Source organism: Stegostoma tigrinum, chromosome 3 (genome assembly GCF_030684315.1).
Source record: "Stegostoma tigrinum isolate sSteTig4 chromosome 3, sSteTig4.hap1, whole genome shotgun sequence".
In the NCBI taxonomy this organism is placed as follows: domain Eukaryota; kingdom Metazoa; phylum Chordata; class Chondrichthyes; order Orectolobiformes; family Stegostomatidae; genus Stegostoma; species Stegostoma tigrinum.
Genome location: NC_081356.1, coordinates 27,739,754 through 27,759,308, shown reverse-complemented (window position 1 = coordinate 27,759,308; position 19,555 = coordinate 27,739,754). Strand labels below are relative to the sequence as shown.

Genomic DNA, 19,555 nt, shown 5'->3' with positions numbered 1-19,555 from the left:
AAGATTTTACAGTTCACACGAATGGCTTACAGGCATGTAAGCCAGACTTCATTTGCTCCAGCAAATGATAAACTGGGCATACCCTACCTTATTCGGACACTGGAGCTCTGCATTAGAAATGCAACAACCTAGCATACTGAACAGGATTATAGCATCCCAAGGCGTATCATAAGAGTGCCATCAAACACCAGGCAGCATCCCACTGCTTATGAAGTCGCTGATCGTAAGAGCAAATCTTCCTTTCAGAAGAAATCTTAAGCCAAAACCCCCCCAGATTAATATAAAAGGATGTCATGGCACTAGAGGCTGTTTTCTGGTCAGTATTTAATTCCCAAACAACATTTGCAGCACAGATTATTTGATCATTATCTAGTTGTGGTTGGTGGGAATTTGCAGCACATTTGTACATTATAACAGAGATGCACTCCAAAATTGGCTGCAAGTGCTTTGGGACATCCTGAGGTCATGAAATATACTATTAACAACCACATTATACATGTCAAATCAGTGCATTATTATGGTTTGGACTTTCAAGCACCACAAGTAATTTTGAATAGTGTTGCACTTGCTAACGACTTTGCAGTTTATTTCTTGCAGAAAGAATTAAGGGACTAACATTCTGCATGATGTCCTTTGTGTTTGGAATCCCAGTTAACCGGCATGAGGGTCAGGGACCCCATACTCCTCATCCCAACCGATTAAAGTCAGCTGATGTCCCCATTGAGAATGAAACAAAACATTGCACACATACTGTTGCCTGGCAACCTTGAGAGTGTGCTGAGACCCAACACTTCAAATATGCTACAGCAATGGCAAAGAGTAACATACACAATCTGTACTGCACAATACAGAAAAAGGTCAGCTACAACATTCAGGGTTTCCCCACATTCCTTTTCACTCACCAATTTTTCTGATTAAAATGAGGTCACCAGAGCCTTGGGCACTTTCATAACCTTGGAGGTGCCATATAAATGCAAGCTGCTGTTCAAGGCCTCGTCACTTATTTTCATGATTAACTTATTTTATTTCTCCTAAAATCTCCTCTTCAGGGGACACATGCAAAATCCCAAGGTGCACACAGGCAGAACACAAATAAATACGCCTGTGAAATTTTAGCAACTTCACAAACTAATTCTAGGATACCCAAAAACATGATTTAAAATCTCATAAGCCAGTAGAATAACATACACTGTTTCAGAAGAGTAACCTGAAATGCCAGGTACTGATTATTCCCCGTATCAAGGGAGGTAATGGCCGAGTGGTATTGTCACTAGACTTTCAACCCAGAGACTGGGTAATGTTCTGGGAACCCAGGTTTGAATCCCACCCCGGCAGATGGTGGAATTTGAATTCAATAAATATCTGTACCTAAGAGTCTAACGATGACTACAAATCCATTGTGGGTTGTCAGAAAAACACATCTGGTTCATTAATGTCTTTTAGGGAAAGAAATCTGCTGCCTTACCCTGTCTGGCCTAGATGTGACTCCAGACTCACAACAATGATTGTATCAGAGATAATGGGAACTGCAGATGCTGGAGAATCCAAGAGAATAAAGTGTGGAGCTGGATGAACACAGCAGGCCAAGCAGCATCTCAGGAGCACAAAAGCTGACGTTTCACGCCTAGACTCTTCATCTGATGTGTTCATCCAGCTTCACACTTTATTATCCACAACAATGATTGTTGACTCTTAACTGCCCTCTGGGCAATTAGGGATAGGCTGCCTGGCCAGCAATGCCCTCATTCTGTGAATGAATAAAGGATTTTATTTTAAAACTGTGCTCAAATTGGGAGGGGGGTGCAAGGGGAGAAAACATTAATCTTACTTCTGCTTTCAAGTCATGTAGGACATGATCCAATCATATTCCACACAGAGGGTGAGCTGGTTCTGAAAGGCCAGAGACTCTCATCTGTTTTCTTTAGCTGTCAAACAATTTGAAGTAAGCGGTTAGCAATATCTTAGTTTTAACTTTCCACTACACTATCACAGCAGCTTACTCATTATACTCAGTCCAAGAACTTCAGTGGGAGTGATTTAAGCAACAGACAATTACTTGTGTTTCTATTAACTCAATTTAAAAGTAATTTAGAATATTAAATTGGAACTCAAGGAAAATGTAGTACCAACTATATTAGCCTTTAATAGTACAACTGGGACTATTAGTTTGCAAGTTATATTTCCTGCATGGAGTAAACTAATGCTCATGTGAATGTTATCTAGTAATAAAATTAGACTTGAGACATGTGGGTTTGAGTGACCTGCATACTTCTTTCTAACTGCTGATCTGAATCCAGGAGAAAAATAGATACCAGCACAAAATAAAATGCATAAACCGGAATGCACATCTGACAAGCTCGAATAAAATGCTAACAGTCATAAACATTTAAAAATCATGTAGGAAGCCGGACTTCTCCCTCAACCCCCTGCACTTCCTACTGAAGTGTCTCCCTTTCTTATAAGAGTTTAGCTACATACATGAAGGCACATTATTGCAGTGCTATGAATTTACACTTCTACAATATAAACCAAATTGAGGGGAGAGGTTCAAATAATCAAATGCAATCTCTCTCCAGCACCACAGGAGTTAAAAGGTCATGTGATGTTCCCAAACTATTAAGTGTTATTTAAATATATATTCAAATCTGACTATTACACACACACAGCCTTGTGGTTATTTGTTTAAATTTGTTGTTCAGCTAGACCTACAAAAAGGTATCAGGTATGACATCTACACCAGATGATGCATTTTAGGTTATAAGTTCAGTCAATCAGCAAATTGCAGCAAATACCTTACAAATTCAAGTGTAGGTATCAAAAATGTATATATTAGAAATCTCTAAATGATTTGGCTGCACTATACACATGGAGTGATGCTTACCCCAATGTAAGCAATTTTACAATTTGTCCACAGGCTGTCTCTGACTTTAACTCGCTATAAGTCTACCTCAAGGTGACAGGGTTAGAAAGCACAATAGAACAGGCAAAGCATGTGAACATTAACCTATATTTGCCATCAGCGCAAATTATGTACTTTGTTAGATAATACCTATTCCACATCTGTGAAGATCACCTTCAACAATTTCCCTCCCTCACCATCACCTGCTTGTTTCACAGTACTACTCCACAAACCACCCGCGAATGTATCACTACAGGGCAGCATTTTGTACTTCTGGTAGTTTTTCTTTCTAATCAATTATCCAGTCAAATGTTAGCAAGATTCACTCCTAATCTGCACTGGCACATCTTCAAATTTCTCCATCCTCATCCATCCCTATTGCCATAACTGCCTTCCAGCCCTGCAAACCTTAAATCTCTGCAATCGTCCAACTCCGTCCTCTTGGGCATCCCTGATTTTAAATCATCCACCATTCGGTGCTGTGCTGTCAGTCACCTAGATCTGAAGCCTCTTCAGCTCTCTCTCTATTTCTATAAAGAGGCTCTTCAAAGTTAACTCTTTGGTTTTTGCCACCTTTCCTAATATTCCATCTTGCACTTCAGAGTCAAATTTTGTCTGATATTTCTGTGAAGCATCTTAGCAGTTTTAATATGATTAAAAATCCTAAGTCCAAGTTATTGTTTTGTTGAGGGCATTAAATGACATTGCTACTTTTGGAGACCAGTTCTCTACACTACATTAACCCTCTGATGATTTTTCAATTACAAGAGATAGATCAAATCATTCTGGTTACCCAACACTTTAAATAAAACCCATTAATTATGAAACAGAATTCATTAACATAAGCTAATTCAGCTATGGAGCCAGCATAAAAAGAGCTGCCTGAACTAATCCTGTATGCCAACAGAAGCTGACTGCATTCAAACATGCAAAGTGTAAGCTTAAAAAAGACATCAGCACTTCTGAAAGTCTTAAAAAGATTGGCTAGTTTAGAAACAGCTATGCACATTTAGAAACAGATTTGCACATCCACTCCTGCCTGAAACACAGGAGTTCAATTACCTGTGCAATTTGCAAGGCAAAAGCTCACAATGTATCTTTACTAACGCGGCAAACTCTATAAGGAGTACGGAATGAGAATTTGGAAGTCACCTCCAGGACTGTTTCATAACATTTACACACCTCTATTGATAAGATAAATATTCCTGCCTTGTCAAAGTATATTAAAAAAAGCTTAAAAAAACTCAATCATCCAGTGACATTTCATTTTAAAATGACATTTAAAGGAAACAAAAGATCAATTTAGGATCAAATGTGCCTCCTAGAACTATAATACAACAAAACAGTTAAGCGCTCTTTAAGTCAAACCCAACTCCATTTAAAGACACCAATTAAACAATTTCCTTAAAAGATAAAATAATTGAACCCATTCTCTAACTACAGCTAACCTGAGGGCTCTTGTGGTGCTGTGGTAGTGTCCCTAACTTTGAGGCAGGAGACCATGGTTCAAATTCCATCTGCTCTAGATGTGTGTAATAACAACCCTGAACAGGGTGATTAGAAGTAGTTACGGGGGTGGCTAACCTCACCAGAAACAGGGAAGAAAATCACCACGTCTAACACATAAACAAACCGTACAGCCATTTCGAAGGAATGGTGGAAGCTTCAGTAGTTGGGAAGGAATGTTTAAAAACAAATCTGCATTGAAACATTTTAAAAATTTCCCTTGAATAGAATGATTCTCCTTCAGTTACACTTTAATACCAACAGACTTGAGCAAAATTGACATTGTTTACAGTAGCATTTTGTTTAATACACTTATGGCCAAAACAAATCAGACAGGGTCTTTTTCAATAGTGGCATTTACAGCAAAACTCTGACAAGGCAATTTTATTTTGTAATGTAATAAAATTTTTAATGCCAGAAAGAAACATTTGGCTAATATTAAGAAGTATAAACAACGCCAACAGTCTCTTTTCTAAAAGGACACACGTTAGTCACTGGCAAAATTGGATAGTTAGGTTTATTTTCCCCAAAACCTCCTTCAACGTCCCTGATAACCGAATATAAAATGAGACTCTAATTAATTCACTCCAAAAACAACTTCACTTTTAAAAAAACCTGACGCATCTAGCTTTGAACACTGCCTCTTATCCAGACATTAGTATTCACAAGAATCCATGTCTGGCTGTAACCACAAGAACTGGACCTTTTCTAACATAAGTTTTTTTTTTAAAAAGAAGCACATCTTTGTTCAATGCACCTGCAAGACAAATTAGAACCTTAGTCACGGACCAACAAGGTATTTAAATAGCATATCACATCTCCACTCTCGTGACAAAAAGGTGCAAATATACTGAGCATCTTTTCTTTTCACGAACAGTGCATTTTTTTTTCTCGCCCTGCTGCTGTTCTCTATTTCCTTGCCCCCTTACTCCCCCCAGTCTCCGGCTGTTTATTTACCTGCAAAGCTGCCTCTCTGTGTTACAGGTGTGAATGTGCGTGGCTTCTCCCAGGGCCCGGAGCTGGAGCAGCTCACTCACTCCTTTCTCTCTTTCTGCCTGTTTAGCTCAAGCTACCGGAACGCGGAGACGCGCCTTGCAGCGTTTGCACGCCCCCGCTCCTTCCCCCTGCACACGCTCAGCTATTGTTTGGTCCAATGTCCCCACTCCGGTACACAGAAAGAGCCCAGAAAGGCTGCAGTGCTATGAACAAATGAACAACAACTAAAAAGCCTAAGCATAAATCGGGATAGTTGCTGCTGGAGATCTTCACCAGGAAGGGAGTTGATCTTGTTTGTTTATTTATTTGCACCTCCTCATTCGCTTACCCCAGGGAATCTAAGACCACTGAAATGGTAGTGGAGGTTTCTACCTCTCTCCGTCCAACCCCCAAAGAACTGCAGCAACAGCCCTTCATTAATGGGAGGTTAATATCCGCCAGAATCTTTTCAGATTCAGCAATGCAATATAATAATTTCATTCTCATTTCTTCATCCATGCAATAAATCCTGATTTCTAACAAGTTACATTCCTGATTGTATTTAGATTTTCACAGGCATGATGCTCCCTTCCCACAGCCCCTTGTCTAGATATAGACCCGGGGAGAGAGGATGCCGAGATTTATGATCAGTAAGCACGACACAAAATTTTGCAATGCCATTTGAGCTGTACCTATTTTGCTTTTAAAATACCTTGCCTTAAAATAGGTCACATTTTGAAACCAGGGAGAGTGTCAGCATGCTCCTTGCTGAGAGATGTGTTTACAGCTCCGGAATGTTGTTTTCCTTCCCAGGTCGAAAACTCACTTTGCAGCGATTCCCCTCACAACTAAGTTCCCGTTTTCCATTCAGTTGCTACACAATGCTTATGTAGATCCTGGCTGCAACGCAGCAGTGAAACGTGCACCCCCTACTGGCTGGATCCATAGTGTCAAAGCCCCAGCTGCAATTCGCTTCTGTCGGCGAATCGGAGAATCAAACGGCTCCAAAGGACATCATTCAACCCAATGTTGAAAGAGCTGCCCAATCATTTCCTCCCCTGTTTCCCCATAGCTTTGCATTTTATTCCTTCTGTAGGATATCCTTGGCTGCACTTCTGAAGGATCTGGACAAAACACTGGAAATGTGAAGTAAAAAGGCAGAAAATGCTGGAAATACTCAACAGTTTAGACAGCCTCTTTAACGTTTCAGTTTAATCAGAATGGAGTTCAGCTGAGCATTTAAAGTGATTTCATGCCTCTGCGAGGCAGCGATGGAGCGGATTGCCAGAGACTTTCTCCTAGGTTGGAAATGGCTAGCATTTGTTGGGGGTGGGGTAGTAAAAATGGATATACAGACACGGCGCACTCTTTATACAAAGTGTGTGTGTGTGTGTGTGTGTGTGTGCGCGCTGCATTGCCAGTGGTGGTAATTGAGTCAGATACATTAGGGACATTTAAGTGACTGTTGGATAGGCACATGGATGATAGTAAATCGAAGGATATGCAGGTTGTTTTTATCTTGGAGTAGGATAATAGATTGGCACTACCTTATGGGCCGAAGGGGCCTGTAATGTTCTATGATTTCTCTCTTTTACTTCAAAAAGTACTTTACTGGTTGTAGAGCACTTTGGGATGCCCTGGAGATTTTGAAAGATGCTATACAAATGTCTGTTTGCCCTTTATTACATACCTAAGTTCCTTTGGAAAGTTATTTTCAAATCTTCCCCCACTGGCACTTCAAATCATTGGACCTCACTGTGTAAAAACGTTACTTCTGCTTCTGTTTTTTTTTGCCAATTATTGTAAATTATGTCCTTTGGTGACTGAACCTCCTTCCACTAGAAACAATTTCTTCCTTTTGCTGCATTGAAGCAGACCAAAAACAAAGGAGGGGCTAAAGTTGGGAGCAATACACTTTTTAAAAATGTTAGCTCCTGAATACTACCAATGTGTGATGCATTTTGCTTCTGGCTCAGCTATCAATTTTCTTCCTCATTAGTTAGGGCTTAATACTGTTCCCCTTTGTAATTTTCTCTGGTTATGCAAAAAAAGGTGTTCCTAGCCAATCAAACTGCAGAAGAAAACAAATCTTGGAGCAACAACTAGCATGACAATCTCAACGCCTAGATTAAGGTTGTAAAAACTTTTCAGTATCAATGCTGTTGCAAATGTGTGAATGCTAATGTGATTCTATGAATCAGGCAGAAAACTTGCTTACCAAAACCAACAATTGTACTTACAGAAGTGCTGTAGAGATTATGGAGTTTTGCGAACCTTTCAACTTAAGTTTGTATCTCACTTGCTGTCACTGCTGTATTTGCTTATCAGTTCTCTCATGCCAACATTTTTCTGCTGTCTTGCTCCCATACTCCTAAGATGACGACTCCTCTAATATGCCTTCTCTAAAGAAGACTCTGTTCTCTCCTTCAGATCATGTTACTTTCCTTTATCCCTTTATCAAGTTTCAAAACTCCTGGCAGTGAAACAGACTTTTTTTAAAGAAATGGCGACCTAGCAGAACCAGAAAGTCACCCTACTCCCACCTACTTCTTCAACACATTGATCTCAAACTATTAATGTAAAATCAGGAATGTTGTTTAATGTTGATTTGTTTTAAAAGAATATACCCATGGCATCAGAAAGATTTTTAAAAAATGGCACAGAAGGAAATCTTTCAGCTCATTATGCTGACAAAAAAAACTTCCAGTCCAATTCCATATTCTAGGCTCTGTTTCTAGCCTTGTAGGTGCATATCCAAGTGTACTTTATAAATGCAATGAGAGTTTCAGCACCTAAGAACATTTCAGGCAGTGACGCCCAGTCTCCCATCATTCTCTAGGTAAGACCAAAGGAGTTTCACCATGGTCAATATTTATCCCTTCAACAATATAGGTTAATTGAATAGATTTATAGTCCATTAATAAATAGATTTTATAATCATTATTCTATTAGGGTCATGAGTTTTGAAATAGGTAAGATGCTCAACGTTGAAGTCAAAGGTCTTTTTAAGATTACTCTTTAGTAAACATGAACTATTTGCACTTTTACACTTAGTTTCAGGACTGCACTATGAAATTTCCCTTCAGAGTCTTGCCATCATGTGAGCTCTTACATCACTATTGGCATAGTTTACTGTTGACACATTTAAGTGTTAACCCTTAACACTGCATCTCCCCCCCCCCCATTTTGCTTTATCAAATATATTATGCTGCTGACAGCAGGGAGCATGCTGTGCACAAATTGGCTGCTGAGTTTCCTACATTACAACAATTCAATTGCAACAGTTCATAAAGTGCTTAATAGGCTGCAAAGTCTTTTGGGGTATTCTGAAGTTATGAAAAGCCAACTCAAAATGTAACTCTGTGATAATGGGAACTGCAGATGCTGGAGAATCCAAGATAATAAAGTGTGAAGCTGGATGAACACAGCAGGCCAAGCAGCATCTCAGGAGCACAAAAGCTGACGTTTTGGGCCTAGACCCTTCATCAGAGAGGGTCTATGCCCGAAACGTCAGCTTTTGTGCTCCTGAGATGCTGCTTGGCCTGCTGTGTTCATCCAGCTTCACACTTTATTATCTCAAAATGTAACTCGTTCCTTCTCCATATTAGATAGTGCTGCTGAGCCTATTAGGAGGTGTTATAATCATAACAGAATTTTCATCCCATTGTATAAATGTCTGGACATTTGGTTCACTGGTATAGTCAGTGTTAAGCGATTGCTTTTGACCAAATGTTTTAAACAATATATTTGTAATTTTTCTTTTATTACAGTCTTAAGAAAGAACAGCTACTGCATTGTTGATTAAAACAACAGTGCATTGGTCAGTTAACTGTTATTATGCTTACAAAAAAAAACAACCACTGTATTGCTAATTAAAATGGTGAACCAGCAGCCATCAATAATACGTAAAAACCTTGCTGAATCTGAAGTGTCAACTATTTGTATGAGTGATGACTGCAGCATTTGGAGATGGAAGTATAAAAGGAAATAGTCTTAATTTCTGCAGCTGAACAGTTTATGTAAATATGATCAATGAACTAAAGAAAACATTACATTGCTGCAGTACAGCGCAGGAGATTTTTCAGCGCAATGTAAGCCATCATTTGCTCAGAAGCAATTATAATGTATTCAATTATGGAAACTCGAGCTCACATTTCTGTTGCACTATTGAGCATTATTACGTTCCAGGCTGATAATGGGGGTCACATGTGAGATTGGATTGTATCTCACCATTTTCTCTGAACAAGCTTTCAACTTGCACGTAGAGGCGACAGATGGATAGACAGATAAACCTGCAGTAATGGAGAACTTTTTAACAAGCCATTCCAAAGCACTTCATAGCCAATGAAGTACTTCTGAAAAGTAGTCATTGTTATCATGTGGAAAATACTCGAGCCTATTCACACAACTTGAGCTTCCACAAACAGCAGCATATTAATGTTCAGATAACCTGATGCAGTGATGCTGGCCAGGGCACCATGGGGAATTTCCTCGTCGATTATCCAAATAGTGGCTGTGAGCTCACTTATGTCCACCTGAAAGAGCAGCCAACACCTAGGTTTAATGCTTTCGCTGACAGTGTGGCAAACCCTCGGTACTGCACTCCAGATGTGCCCTCATATTCTGTATTTGAACTCTGGAGATAAATGAATGGATAGACTTTGACATTGAATTCCAAGAATTTTATGTATCAGCTATTGCCGTAGTACTTGGGACATTTATTGTAAAAAGTATAATTTATTATAATGTATTTGTTAGGTATCTGGCTGTGTAAATAAATAAAGATGATAATGATATGCAAAGGAGAATTATTCAAAAACAATTTTGATTAATTAGACAGTGTGGTCCAAATATACTGGGTTCAATAAGGATCTATCAGAAAAAATAACAGTCCTAAGGCATTAATGCTCTATTTTAAACTAAAATTATTGAAGTTACATGCAAAGTTGATCAATGCAACAAGTCAACTTTCACTAAAGCTTGTAGACGGAAAGAGAAAGAAAATAAGTTCATCACCAAAAATCATCTGTTATAACAAGGGTGTATAGCTTTCCAAATGTGAGTGACTTAAAATCTCTAAAGTGATTTAACAGACTATACTGAATTATTTAGTAGATTAGTGGGTATACTGGGAACATAGGAATAGGTGTAGGCCATTCAGCCCCTGGAACCTGTTCCACCATTCAATTAGATCTTGGCTGATCTATGGCCTAGTTCCATAGACTTGCCTTTGGCCCATATCTCTTATTAACATTACTTAAAAAAAAATCTATTTCAGATTTAAAATTAACAACTAATCTAGCATCCATTAGTCAGCTTCATGGTAGATTGAATTTTTTTTTGCTCCAAATAGACGTTTGCTAGAAACAACCTGGTGTCTGATCTAAAGCACAATTTAATGATCTTTCTTGAACCGATGTAATTGTCACAGTCTTGTGATGTAAATTGATTGGGGAATGTAGGTCACAAACTGTGAATAAAGGGTCAGGACTGAAATGAAGGAAAATGTCTTCGCTCAGTAGGTTGTGAATTTGTGAAATTCTATTCTCTGGAGTTCAGAACATTTGGGAGGTCAAGGAAATAATAGTGCAAGAAAGTAAAAATGTAGGTAGTAAATAAACCCTGATCTTATTGAATGGTAAAATAGATTTCCAGAGCCAAATGACCTAGTAAGTTCCTCGTTCCTGTGTCTTTCAGAAGAGTGTGCAGAGTGGTTTTGAAACTCATATACATTTTAAAATTTTGTGATCTTATTTGTTCCTGGTCACCTAATTATGGTGATATAATGACTGGGAACAAGCAGAAACTTAGTCCCCTTCAGTGTTTTCACAACTCCCTCCCCCACACATTTAGCTGATAATTGTGTGGATAAACAATTGAAAAATTCAAACATTTTTGAATGAATTTCTCAGTTCTAAACTTCAGATTATTATAGCCAAGGTTTAGAGATAAGAGGAGGCCTGAGGCTGCATAATATTGGCATACCAACCCAATAATGATATGAACAAAGTGTGAAAGCTCCTTTTCACAAACCCAGTTGCAAGAAGTGTTATTAGATGTTGCCATGGCTACTTCTTAGCTTGCTTCCTCAAGGTACATCATGCCATGATGGAAAAGGAAAAACAAGAACTAGCATGGTCCGTCATAAGTTACTGTTACTGGGACTTTAACATCTTCCAGGATGTGTTGTGGTTTGAAGTGGTGGGGTCTGCATTCTGCACCAATACTGAGATTGACTATAGAAATGCTCCATGTAGGAAAAAGATTAGTTTTAAAACTGTACTTTTTAATTTTCCAAAATAGCCAAGACATTCCCAAAACTAAGATTAACTTGCATTGATGCTCTTTATACATCTAAATATTTCAAAAGGAATAGGAGGTCTGCAGAATGTGCAGAAAACCTTTATAAGGGTGATGCCAGAACTGAGTGATTACAACAAATGTAAAGAGGATGTTGAGCTGATACGGGTCCTTAAAATGATGAAGGGGTTTCAGTAGGATAGATGTAGCTGAGCTGTTCCCTGTTGTTAGGGAGACAAGGACTAAAGCCAAAAATATATGACAGTGGTTACCAAATGCAATGGAGCGTTCAGGAGAAATCTCCTTATCCCGAGAGTGGAGAGAATGTGCAACTCACTATCACAGAGTGGTTGAGGCAAATAACATAGATGCATTTAAGGAAAAATTGGAGAACTACAGAAGGAGAAAAGAATAGAAAACACTATTGATCACGTGAGGTGAAGCAGGATGAGAGAAGGCTTGTGCAGAGCATAAGCATCAGCATATTACCAATTTTCATGCTGCATATTTATGTGATTCTATGGTGGTTCCCTGATAAAATAGAATCATGGAGTAAAAACATGCTCTTTGTTACTTACATTAAGGTCAATCTTTGTATTGCTTTCCTCTTCTCAAGATGCTGAGAGTGGTTTTGGAAAAGCAGTGAAATCAAAGGATTGTTTTATGTCAATGTTTCTGCTGTTAAAAAGCTGTTTAAGCTGAAATGACATATTACTGAGAATGACATAAAATGATAAATAGCCATTTTTACTACAGCTTTAGGCATTAAATATTAAAGTCAATGAGTCTGAAAAGAAATAAAGCCCAAGCCCTATGCACAAACATATTATTTTTATTTGCATTTTTTGCAGAAATTCTTAGGATACATCAATGACCCATGATTTTAATCAAGTGAAGCTGACTAGTAAAGTGATTTTTCAATTAAAGCAACAAACTTGATAGTGTTATAATCTGGTGATCAATGTTTTGGAGATGAAATTTTCCATTAGTAGTATTACATTTCACATAAGATAATAATTCAAAGATTACGCTCAGGCAGCTATAATGAATTATTGCCCTATAATAAGGAAGACTCATGATAAATTATACAGATTTATGAAATAAAGTTTGTGGAATAGATACAGGCCATTTATCCCAGCTGGGTTCTGCTAGTATTTGCACCCCACACCAGCCTTAATTCTCTCTGTGGTTTACATTTCAACCTATTACCAGATTCTTCTATTCCTTTCTCCTTCATGTTGTTTATCTAACTTTCCCTGAACTGCAGCAATGCTGCTTACCTTAACAAATTTCTGAACTAGCAATTTCTGCATCCTCACTGCTCTCTTACTGATGAGTTTGTCCTGAATTTCCTTATTGGATTCATTATCGGCCAGCTTATACTTATGACCCACAAATTCTGGTCTCTCCCATAGTGGAAATATCTGCTCTACATCGACTCTATTGAATCCTTTTCTAAAAAATAACGTCAAATACTTCAATCATTTCTCTATCTCAGCCTTCTGTCCTAGATGTAAGAACACCAGCCTATTCAGTCTTTCCTGTTGTTTTAAACTCAAAGTTCTTGGTATACTAACAGAGGAATATGAGCAGACTAGTTAGCGTGTCAAAGCTGTGTCATCATGCCAGGAGATCATGGCTGAACTGTGAGCTAACACCAGATATCTCTCTTTGTCCCTTATCCCTTAATAGTTTTCATAAAATACTTGTAAGTGGTCCTATCACCTTTTCCATTACACTTGCATGTCACGATTGTTTTAAATTAGTGATGAGGATAAGAGTTATACCATGTTAACCTAGTAAAGCTATCAAACAGGACTACTTGCACACCAAAGGGCATAAACAGCGAATGATAAAACAGAGCTGGCCAACAGAAGACAGCGAGTGGTAGTAGAAGGAAAATATTCTGCCTGGAAGTCAGTGGTGAGTGGGGTTCCACAGGGCTCTGTCCTTGGGCCTCTACTGTTTGTAATTTTTATTAATGACTTGGACGAGGGAATTGAAGGATGGGTCAGCAAGTTTGCAGACGACACAAAGGTCGGAGGTGTCGTTGACAGTGTAGAGGGCTGTTGTAGGCTGCAGCGGGACATTGACAGGATGCAGAGATGGGCTGAGAGGTGGCAGATGGAGTTCAACCTGGATAAATGCGAGGTGATGCATTTTGGAAGGTCGAATTTGAAAGCTGAGTACAGGATTAAGGATAGGATTCTTGGCAGCGTGGAGGAACAGAGGGATCTTGGTGTGCAGATACATAGATCCCTTAAAATGGCCACCCAAGTGGACAGGGTTGTTAAGAAAGCATATGGTGTTTTGGCTTTCATTAACAGGGGGATTGAGTTTAAGAGTCGTGAGATCTTGTTGCAGCTCTATAAAACTTTGGTTAGACCGCACTTGGAATACTGCGTCCAGTTCTGGGCGCCATATTATAGGAAAGATGTGGATGCTTTGGAGAGGGTTCAGAGGAGGTTTACCAGGATGCTGCCTGGACTGGAGGGCTTATCTTATGAAGAGAGGTTGACTGAGCTCGGTCTCTTTTCATTGGAGAAAAGGAGGAGGAGAGGGGACCTAATTGAGGTATACAAGATAATGAGAGGCATAGATAGAGTCGATAGCCAGAGACTATTTCCCAGGGCAGAAATGGCTAGCACGAGGGGTCATAGTTTTAAGCTGGTTGGTGGAAAGTATAGAGGGGATGTCAGAGGCAGGTTCTTTACGCAGAGAGTTGTGAGAGCATGGAATGCGTTGCCAGCAGCAGTTGTGGAAGCAAGGTCATTGGGGTCATTTAAGAGACTGCTGGACATGCATATGGTCACAGAAATTTGAGGGTGCATCCATGAGGATCAATGGTCGGCACAACATTGTGGGCTGAAGGGCCTGTTCTGTGCTGTACTGTTCTATGTTCTATGTTCTAGAGCTAAGTGATCCCACAGCCAATCGGTCAGATCTAAACTCTGCAATCCTGTCATACCTAGTCGTGAATGATGGTGGACAATTAAACAACTGACTCAAGGAAGAGGCTCCACAAGTATTCATGTCGTCAGTACTGGAAGGTCCCAATACATTCGTGCAAAAGATAATGCCAAAGCATTTGCAGCAAGCTTCAGCCAGAAGTGCCAAGTGGATGATCCATCTTGGCTCCAGTTGTCCACTTGCCCCCAGCATCACAGATAGCAGTCTTCCACCAATTTGATTCACTCCACCATGATTTCAAGAATTGTTTGGAGGTGCTGGATACTGCAAATGTGCCCTAACAACATTTTTGCAATAGTGCTGAAGACCTGTACTCCGGAACTTGTCATTCAGATCAAGCTGTTCCAGTACAGTTGTAATGCTGGCATCTACTCAACAATGTGGAAAATTGCCCAGGTATATCCAGTATATAAAAAAGCAGGATAAACCCAACCCAGCCAATTACTGTCCCATCAGTTTTCTCAACATCATGAATAAAGTGATGGACGGTGTCATCCAACAGGGCTGTCAAGCAGCACCTGCTCTGAAATAACCTGCTCAGTGACACCCAGTTTGGGTTCTGACAGGGCCACTCAGCTCCTGACCTCATTACAACCTTGGTTCAAACCAGGACAAAAGAGCTGAGTGTGGTGAGAGTGACAGCCCTTGATATCAAGGTCACATTTGACTGAATGTGGCATCAGGAGTCCTAGCAAAATTGTATTCAAAAGGAACCACGGGACAAACTCTCTGCTGACTGAAGTCATACTTGGCACATAGGAAGATGATTGTGGTTGTTGGAGTCAGTCACCTCAGCCGCAGGACATCACTGCCAGAATTCCTCAGGCCCAACCATTTTCAACTGCTTCATCAATGACCTTCCGTCCATTGTAAGGTCAGAAGTGGGGATATTTGCTGATGATTGCACAATATTCAGCACCATTGATGTCTCCTTGATTGGCACCACATCCACAAGTATGTACTACCCCCACAGCTGGTTCTCAGTAGCAACAGTCTATTCTAGCTACATGATGTCCTGCAGATATTCACCAAAGATCCTTAGACAGCATCTTCCACACCCACAATCACCTCCATTTGGAGAACAAGGGCAGCAGCTACATGGGAACTCCATCACCTGCAAATTCTCCTGCAAGTGACTGACCATTCTGACCTGAATATATATTGCTGTTCCTTCACTGTCGCTGGGTCAAAAACTTGGAATTCCCTTCCTATGGGCACTGTGGGTCTGCCGACAGCACACGGACTGCGACAATCCAAGAGGTAGCTCTCCACTGCCTTCTCAAGGACAACTTTGGACTGGCAGTAAATGCTGGCCAGCCCTCACCCTATGAGTGAATATTTTTTAAAAATCTGTTTCAGCTGTTTATAGCTGACTCTCAACACTGGGTTTTAAAACATTTACTAAACTCCATTAATTGTTCATGTGGTTCTCAACTGGAGGCTGAGAAAATCCCAGATTCAAGCCCTAAGTTAATACAATTGATCACCAGATCTCATTGCCAGTCATTTTAGGACCACTTGAGGACTACTCTCTTCATTGAGGTTTATTGCTTTGGGAGTCATTGCACAGATTGCTGCTTCTGTTTGTTCTGACAGACAGCCTCACTTCATGGTCATGGTTCTCTGTTGTTTCAGCTCACTGAGCTGTTGGCTGTGCTTGGTATTTGCTTTGCTACTTGCTTTGTCATGGACATTGTCCGAGGCTGAATGAGATTATTTGCAATCTCAGTATCCTGTTTGCCCAAAGATCTGTAGCCACCGTCCTTTTTGCTGGTAGGAATTTATAGAGACTGGTTATGTAGTAATGTAGAGGAAAGTCTTTTGGCAATCTAACATGAAGAACCATTTGTCTGAAAACTGTAGCTTTTTGCATGACATATATTGTTACTGAGGCTATAAGGCAAATCTCAATGTCAGCTATTAAACCTTTGAAATACAGAGCTATTTGTTGTTCCCCAGGTCATGTACATGAGACATTATTATAGTGGGAAGTGTTTAATATGCTCCACAGCATTAACCCTTTCACAGTCTTACGTCATTTTCCAATAATCTTTGCACTGTGCTCCTCTCTGCCAGTGGGGAAACCGAAGAAATTGGGAACAGTGATAACAAAGTGTGAAGCTGGATGAACACAGCAGGCCAAGCAGCATCTCAGGAGCACAAAAGCTGATGTTTCGGGCCTAGACCCTTCATCAGAGAGGGGGATGGGGAGAGGGTTCTGGAATAAATAGGGAGAGAGGGGGAGGCGGACCGAAGATGGAGAAAAAAGATAGGTGGAGAGGAGAGTATAGGTGGGAGGTAGGGAGGGGATAGGTCAGTCTATGGAAGACGGACAGGACAAGGAGGCGGGATGAGGTAGTAGGTAGGAGATGGAGGTGCAGCTTGAGGTGGGAGGAAGGGATGGGTGAGAGGAAGAACAGGTTAGGGAAGCGGAGACAGGCTGGGCTGGTTTTGGGATGCAGTGGGGGAAGGGGAGATTTTGAAGCTTGTGAAGTCCACATTGATACCATTGGGCTGCAGGGTTCCCAAGCGGAATATGAGTTGCTGTTCTTGCAATCTTCAGGTGGCATCATTGTTGCACTGCAGGAGGCCCATGATGGACATGTCGTCTGAGGAATGGGAGGGGGAGTGGAAATGGTTTGCGACTGGGAGGTGCAGTTGTTTATTGCGAACCGAGCAGAGGTGTTCTGCAAAGTGGTCCCCAGGCCTCCGCTTGGTTTCCCCAATAGAGGAAGCCACACCGGGTACAATGGATACAGTATACCACGTTGGCAGATGTGCAGGTGAACATCTGCATAATATGGAAGGTCATTTTGGGGCCTGGGATGGGGGTGAGGGAGGAGGTGTGGGGGCAAGTGTAGCACTTCCTGCGGTTGCAGGGGAAGGTGCCGGGTGTGGTGGGGTTGGAGGGGAGTGTGGAGTGGACAAGGGAGTCATGGAGAGAGTGGTCTCTCCGGAAAGCAGACAGGGGTGGGGATGGAAAATTGTCTTGGCTGGTGGGGTTGGATTGTAGATGGTGGAAGTGTCAGAGGATGATGTGTTGTACCCGGACGTTGGTGGGTTGGTGTGTGAGAACGAGGGGGATCCTCTTGGGGCGGTTGTGGTGGGGGGGTGTGAGGGATGTGTTGTGGGAAATGCGGGAGACGCGGTCAAGGGCGTTCTCGACCACTGCGGGGGAAAAGTTGCGGTCCTTGAAGAACGTGGACATCTGGGATGTGCGGGAGTGGGCTGCCTCATCCTGGGAGCAGATGCAGCAGAGGCGGAGGATTTGGGAATAGGGGATGGAATTTTTGCAGGAGGGTGGGTGGGAGGAGGAGTATTCTCAGTAGCTGTGGGAGTCAGTGGGCTTGAAATGGACATCAGTTTGTAGCTGGTTACCTGAGATGGAGACCGAGAGGTCAAGGAAGGTGAGAGATTGGGAACAATGTTGGTTTAACTTTCGATCGCACTCAGCACTGACGTGGGTAGGTGTAAATTCCCCATCCTGCACTCATCAATCCCTTGGGGTCACAAGCTGGTGCATCAGGTTAAAATGCACCAGTTTGCCCCAATGTGAGGAATAGTCTAAAAGATCTGTTGATAGTTTACAAATATTTCATGATGATTAAAAATGAAGCGAGAGGTTTGTTTTGTGAAAAATGACACCGTCATTAGAGGTTGATCTTAATGTATTTAATCTTTTTAATCCTCTCACCACGCCAAAACAAAATGTGTTTGATGACACAATGCTTTCTGGCAAGAGTAAAGAATGATTGGTGTTCTCCCTGCATATTCAACAGATAGCTTTTCATATTTGCATTTTCAAAGAAGGACCTGAACACTTATTTCCTTCCTATTGAAGGGTGGAATTAAGGAGCTAACATCAATGCCAAGCAATTAAAAATGCCATCACAGAGAAGGATTGATCTGGTTTTCTGACCTATTATTCTCATGCTGATTTGTAAATTGGGTGCTAATCATCATCATCCATTGTGCCATTGTGCATTGAGACACTTGAAAATTAAGAACAAAACTGAGTGCATCTTGCAGTCACATCTTGACTTCCACAGATATTTAAATGAACAACTTGAAAAATCCAATGATAATGGGAACTGCAGATGCTGGAGAATTCCAAGATAATAAAATGTGAGGCTGGATGAACACAGCAGGCCAAGCAGCATCTCAGGAGCCTGGAGTCTCTGATGAAGGGTCTAGGCCCGAAATGTCAGCTTTTGTGCTCCTGAGATGCTGCTTGGCCTGCTGTGTTCCAGCCTCACATTTTATTATCTTGAAAAATTCAATGGTACTTCCAAAACAAAGAGGACAATTTGAATTTGTCTGGTACCTTTTATAATTGCAGAGGGTATGACAGGGCAAATACTGGGAGGATGTTTCCTCCAACTGGAGAGATTAGAACTGGGTATCACCATCTCAACATAAGGGGTCACCTATTTACAACTGAGATAAGGAAATGTTTCTTCTGTCAGAAGGATATTAAGTTTTGAAATTCTCCCTTCCGGAGTTTCTCTGGCATTGAGTCTTTCAAGACATTATATTATTTTTAATGGACTTGAGTTGAAGGGTTGTGGATATCTCTATTGCTTTTAAGAGGTCAGAAGAAAGGATAGAGAAAGTTTATTAACAAGGCATCTCATGGTAGTCATAGGTCTTATGATAACTTTGTTTGTTGGTCACCCACTGTCTGGTTTTTCAATTATCAGGCTACAGTTTTTTCCAATGGATATTGTTCCTAATAGTTGGTGAGTAGCCTGCTAGAGTTAAGGAATTGCCCAGTTCAACACTCTTGTTTCTGAGAGAAATCTCGTGAGAATCCTAAATTTTTAGCTACTATGTTTCCTGAAGCTGAATCTGCCGCAATCCTCGAGACAACTGCCTATGGTGACATCTGCGTGCTGTGCCAGAACA

General features: G+C 40.8%; 1 protein-coding gene across 14 annotated transcripts in view; it reads right to left on the bottom strand.

Annotated features, from left to right (window-relative positions):
- The window catches only part of LOC125450665 (phosphatidylinositol 4-phosphate 5-kinase type-1 beta-like), a 144,423-nt gene extending 138,136 nt beyond the window's left edge, over positions 1-6,287 (bottom strand). For 4 of the 14 annotated variants that reach the window (XM_059643994.1, XM_059643990.1, XM_059643976.1 and 1 more), the window contains exons 1-2: positions 5,363-5,487; positions 1,829-1,925 (exon numbers count right to left, since the gene is read on the bottom strand). The gene's annotated coding sequence lies outside the window, so the exon portion shown is untranslated. Of the gene's footprint in view, positions 1-1,828; positions 1,926-5,362; positions 5,493-6,092 lie in introns of those variants that run through there. The other 10 variants (XM_059643975.1, XM_048526686.2, XM_048526699.2 and 7 more) reach the window with 7 other exon arrangements.
- Positions 6,288-19,555: the final 13,268 nt, after the last annotated feature.